This window comes from Gallinula chloropus (assembly GCF_964237585.1).
Source record: "Gallinula chloropus genome assembly, chromosome: 5".
NCBI lineage: Eukaryota > Metazoa > Chordata > Aves > Gruiformes > Rallidae > Gallinula > Gallinula chloropus.
In genome coordinates, this window is record NC_140090.1 from 11,427,568 (window position 1) to 11,434,210 (window position 6,643).

The following is a 6,643-nucleotide window of genomic DNA, read 5'->3' on the forward strand; positions in this document are numbered from 1 at the left end:
TTCCACCTTCCAGTCTTAAGCAAGCTGCATCATTTCAAAACCCACCTCAAGGTCTCATATTTGAATATTCACTACCCACAACCCAGGTTCGCTCCTGAACTCTCATTCTCCACCAGACTCTTACATACAGGATGATTTGTGAATGTGGGCTAAAGCCTCAGTAGCTGGGAAGGATGTGGCTTCCTCGTGAAGCACTTTGAATCCGTTCAGGATTTGCTGTAATCTGGTGGGTTTTAGAGTCAAAGTATTCCTCCTTCAGGAGCATCCTTAGAAACTAGGCAGGAGTTACCCTTAAGCAGGCAAAGTTTAGCATCATCCAAAGGGAATTAATGTTGCCAATGACAGAGAAATTTATATTCCCCTTTCATTAGGAACCCTGCAGGCGTGGCCTGCAGTATCAGCTTAGAAATTATATAGGCTACAGAAAATACCTTTGTCTGTATAACCTGCAATCAAACACGCTAGGAAATGCTGAGAGTGGAAGAGCAGTTCATCTAGCTGAACTGCTATCCTGATGCCTACACAGGCTTCCTGGTTAATGATTATTAAACCAGTTAAGGCACTCAGCTTTAACCATAAAAAATACTGATACCTTCTGAAAACAATTTTTTTCGTCGCAGAACAACTTTATCAGAACAAGAATGGTGCCAGATCACTCATACTTTGAAACAAATGGGAATTTCCACTTTTTAAAGGTGTTTGGAGGGTTTTTTTAACCCTGTTTCATTAAAGGATATCAAGACTTAGCCATGTATTTTTGCCCATCTCTGCTGTGCAAGGCACAGCCAGTTTGTTGTTCTGTGCTTGCAGCTCCACCGGCCTGAGAACCCCCTCCCCCAACATATCCCCTGTTTTCATGGCATTACCATTGAAGCAGCAGTCCTGCTGTCATGTTTCACACACACCTCTCATGCACACACCGTGGCAGTGCAAGACAGGGAGTACCATGTTCAGATATCAGCACTGCTCGTGCAACCCCAGACAGTAAGCGAGCTGCTATTTTTATTGCCATCACAAGCAGAACAGGGCTGTCGCTGTAAAATATCATTAACAACCAGGAACCACCATGACTTCAGCTCAAGGCTCAGCAACGAGTTTATAGTTTTTGTTGTTCAAAGACGACCTGTTAAATATAGAATGAAATACTTTCTGCAATGCATAATTCACTTTTTAGAGATAATGCTGAAGGCACCTACAGTTTCCTTGAAAAACAAAACAGAAAAAAGCTCCAACCCGTGGAATTACGTAAGCCAAACTACACTAGTTTCACTGACAGACACAGCTTTAATCTTTTGCATGGCTCTACTTGACAAATTCCTCAATCCATACCAAAGACCTTAGTTTAACTAGGTACGAATGTTTTTATTTGTGACAGCCCCTAAAGCTGCTCAAAGATCAGAAACTGTCACAGGGCCTTTTGATTTAAGGCCTCTGCTGCAGTCAAGTTTTCCAATGGGATGGCAATAGGTGGCATCGGAGATGAAACACTTTGTAGCTAAATCTCATGAGCTGGCAACTCTAGGATCTTAAGAGGGCGAAGAATTGGAACAGGAAATCAGTAAAATTCATTGTTCCAAGATAGGAGATATTTATTTGAAGGGTCTAGGACAGTTGCACTGCTGGAAACAGTACAGTACTCCAGGAAAGCACATGCCACATTGGTGTCCTGCACGAAGGATCGGGAGTTGAGTGCTCCAAAACACAGTGCACACACCAAGGGTTCTCATTCAAAAAGGAACAGCCAGAAAAGCCATCCTGCCAGGCTCAGCAGACAAGCTGCAGTCTGAAAGGTGCTGCACAGGACGTTATTTCTGCAGAAAGTCCCTCCCTTTCAGTGTCACAGCAACGTCTAAATACAGACTGTTAATAGGTAGGATCAAAGAGAAAACCTGAATAGGAGAGCAGGAAAACATAAGTCTTAAAAGCACCAAAGGCTGCCTAGTTAATAAGTTATTTGCAGTTACATTCTGGGGTATGTGAGAAGAATTTCTCACACCCAGAGCTGTTCAGTCCTATGTCTAGGTATTAAGAGTTGAAATTACTATGCTCTGAAATAGGATCGGGGCAGGAGGGGTGGAAGTTTCCATCCATATTCTAGACTATCAGGAATGCTGCAACAGAAGACCTGCTAGTCTCCAGAAGCACGGTGTGGGGAGAAGCCTCTAGGGCAGGATGGAGGAGGCAGAAGGCATGTTTCATATGCTTAGACTCCAAAGATTATTTCTGCACTGAGTACACTTCAATCAAGGTCAGCTTTGCAGCTCCCACATATACATTTACACACGTATCTTAGCTTGACCATTTGCTCACATGTGGAACAGCTGTATGGGCAGGCACAGAGCAACCTCTAATCCCATGCCAAAGCCCTTGTCCCAGCATCATCCCTGCTATTGTTATCCTCCCCATCTGGATCAAAGCTGAAGTGGGAATGTCTACTCAGTTGCCATCAGGTCTCCCCAAACTTGGACAGACAGATGAGCAACAATCACTCCTCTCCAGAAATGCCACCCCATCCATAAGAAAATTACATTGATCAGCAAGACAATTTTAAAAATCTACAGTAGTTTTATCCCTGTGGCAATGCAGAGGCTTGCTAGCACCAGCAGACAGACAAACGTGCCTCTTCCATAAAAAACAGAGCTGTATCTGCCACTCTGCTTAAACTGAATTAGCAGCAAGCAGAATAGATGATGCATCCAAGAAGATAAAGGTCTTTAAGTTTACAGGTAAGAATCTGGAAAGTCAGTAGTGACTGAAAATCCTTTTCTCCCCAGTAACTATTTGGATACAATTTGTTAAACAAGTTTCAAGTGCTAATAGATCACAAATTCTGTTAACTAATGAAAAAACAATCCCATCTAATCACAAAGGTGGTACCTCCCAGCCAGAACCCATTTGCTACAGCAGGATAGAAGACAGAAGCTTGTGTTGGCCAAGTCTACATTGTACTTTTATGCACATAAAGAACATGAGTCTTAAGCACTGTTAAGCTGGAACATTTTATTCTAACTAAGTTTCCTGCAAACATTTAATCCTGATTCTGCAATTTTTGCCAGATTCCTAGCAATACTGAGCAGTATTTATTTACCAGGAGCTCCTGAACTCTAACCTCCCCAGAAAGTTCTGCCCAGCACAGAAAGCGTTACAGAACAAGACCGGAAAAAGGAAGTATTAAATACTGAAGTGTTTGGGGAAGAATGTAAATGTACACAGTAGCTATTCAAGAAAACCAATTTTAAGGTGAAGCATGCATTAAAATTAAACAGTGACTACTACTTTATTACCACAAGCATTCATTTCAGTGCACTTGTAGGATACTAATTTCACACATGGTTGGACATAAATACTAACCTGTTTTCCATTTCACCAGTAGAAATTAGTGTGAGAAAGAAGTTTCTTCCTGGCATAAAAAGAAAAGTAGTGGCATTATATGCAAAAATAAAACCAATGTGAGCTCAGTTTACTTTTTTTTTTATAAAAAGTTAGAAAACAAAATTATTTTACCTCTCAATTTGTTATTTAGGCTTTGGATTCTCCTAGGAAGCCTTAGTAAAGCCAAAATTAACCAGCTACACAATAAAAGTGTCCTCAGGACATCAAATGATTCATGTGTTTTTATTGAAACAGGCGGTGTCATCTTTGACAACCTTTCAAAATCCCCTAGAGCTCCTTACCACAAAGTACACTGTGCAGCCCTCATAAATCCTGCCAGCAATCTTTATAGCCCTGTGCCCGGCAGCTCTTCACCCTGCGCAGCGCTTTACAGTATCTCTAGCACGGAAAGTGTACACTTGTAACGGTCACACCAGGCTCCACCCAGTAACCAGAACGGCCTTTCCTGAATTACTGACATGAATACAGTTAATCAAACTGTGTTGTTTGCCTGAACACCACAGTATCGCTCACGTAACAAATCTGGATGTCTCCTCTGCGGAACCTCACCAGAGGAACTGCTGCAAGATTCCCCTTGGCTGTTTTCCTGTGGCAGTTTGGAATTTGGGGGGGTTTGTGCTGTTTGTCATTTTAAAACAAATCAGTGCTACTGGAGGCTGCAATCAGTTAATTACTGAGGCCAAATCTGATGTCCCGGAGTCATTTGGTGAGCTTGAGTTTCCACCCACATTCCTGCAAGTACACACAGCCGTTCTTTCCACTACATCTCAGGGGCAGTCACAACTCTTCCTGACTCCAGGAGCTGGAGATGGTCACTCAGTATCTCCCTGCTTTCAACCACCTCTCCCTAGAGAGCTTTAAGAAGCTTGCTGAGCATATCTCCTCTTCCACCACCCTTCCCAGGTACCTTTTCAGCCTGGTTTACAGCTATGGCTGGGGAGTTTCCAAATGTTCTCCATTTACTGTCCTTCTGGCTTTTTCTTTTACACCTAAAACCAGGTCTCCCTTTTCTGCTGCCTATAAACAGAGGTTCATAAGTTTGGAGCGTGACTCCAGCTTGCTCCCAGTACTGCTTTCTACTTGCAAGTGTGAGGGAGGGAAGGTGTTGGGATACTGGGAATACAGAGAAGTGTAAGCAACTACAACCAATGCCTAGTAACTAGGCTAGGAGGAAGATGCATCCAACCAACCACATCCTTGTGCTCCCAGCTCCACTGTCTCTCCCCACACCCCTGCTCCCTGGCTGAAGGCCTGCCTTCCACCCCACTCCAGAACAAATACAGACCTAGCACTTGCAGCAACACTTCATCTCTCACACAGCTCAAAGCCCAGCCTAACTCTGAGCTTAAAAAGTAGGTCTCTACTGCCACCACATCTTTCTTGTGGTATCTTACACATTCCAGCTTTAACAGGTCAGGGATGGATTCCCATGGTTCACAAGGAGATCTAGACAGACAGGGAGGATAATGTGCATATGGCGTATTGGAGAAGCCTGATGAGGAATACCGGATGCCGTTCTGACAACTGCAGGTATGAATGTTTTTCACCCCACAAGAGCTGCTTCAGCAGCAGAATGCTTAAGGGAGAACCTCATTACCACAGAGAGGCTCGAAAGCCTACATATAATTTGGGATTTCAGTACAGATTACCACTGATATTTGCACTTTAGTTCTAGTAGCAACGGACCAAGATTCACACAGAAGTGCAGATTTGGTGTGCTAAGAGCTTAGGAGATAATATTAAGAACCAGATGGGAGGTCACAGATTATACTGTTCTGCAGAAAGGGCAAGACAGCGTCTGAAGATGCTATTTCAAAACAATGATGTTGCTAGCTACTGACACACTTGCTCTGAGAGGGAGGTCATATGACAGCCAGTAGGGCTCACATACTCTGTGCAGTAGAAAAGCTGCCTCCAAGGTAGATATTTCTACAGCCCTGTCAGTCTGATAGAGGCAGGTTCCAAAACTGCCCTCCAGGAAAGCTGTACTACAAATTCTAAGGACCATACATGATTCTGAATATCTTTGAAAACGTAATGCCTCACAGCTGCTGGAACCAAAGTATTGCCTTCCTCTAAGGGTTAAGCCTTCCGTGGTCATCTGGATCTCTTTAGAAGCTCAGATATCTGCTAATAGGAAGCTCTCTGCATTGTGACTGTTATAAACAATCTAGAAACTGTATGCCAGTACCAACTATCCCCCTTCCTTTGACCATGTCATGTCAGCTCTGGTACTCTGGTGTACTTCTGGAAGAGACCAAACCCATGCAGTGCTACAGTAGCACACTATGTCATGGACAGCACCAGACAGCTCACAGTCCAGAGCTGCAAAAAGTCCAAGCTATAGGCCACTTGGCTACTGAGATCCAGCATATTTAGCCTAAACCTACTTGGTCCTGGTAGAGGAGGTTTTGGTTTTTACCAGCAGACCTAGAGTATGACAGAGAAGTCTACAAAGGCCTTACTACACTATCCTGTTGATGATTAGAGAAAGCAAAACTTAGTTCACCAGGACTTCATCTCTCACACAGAGCTGCCTGGGGCAGCAGCAAGGAGCAAATACCCAAAGAGAAAAGGCTGAGCAACCTTTCCCTGTTCAAGTGCAAGGCAGAGTTGGGATAATACCAGGTTTTAACATCTAATAAGTTTTCTGTAACACAGCTTTAGTACAACTGACTGAAACAATTCTGTGAGAAAGAATTCAGAATATTTTTCTTTCAAAATTTACCAGTTTTGGTTTTCTATTTAAAAATGGACCTGGTAGTTTGCTTTTGGCTGGGTTGTTGGGTTGGTTTTTTTTCCCTTTTGTTCTGTTTTTTCCCCCCAGACACTTTTGTCTTCAGTGGTTGGTGGTGAAAGACAAGTATCCTGAAAGTGAAACAAAGAGAGGGTGTCTGCACAACGAGACAGTTATGGCTCCTGGTAAAACTCTGAACCTGTGCACATATATGCAGTACATGCTCAGTGAGACTCAGTCTGCTATGAAGCCAAAGTCAGAAATATTCACTCCACTGCCAAAGCCAGAACAACAAATATATATTAAGTAGAAACAAATATTGGGAGTGAGGTTCTTAGATTCAAATCCAAGGTTTCTTTGTGCTGTGAACTGTAACCTTCCAGAGAACAATTACCCCTCTAAATAATAATTAACCTATCTGAAACAGGGCTATAGTGTATTCTTACCTTCAGGGAAAGGCTAAATTCATTATGGTTCAATGGAATATTCTTACATCTACAGCTGAATGACATA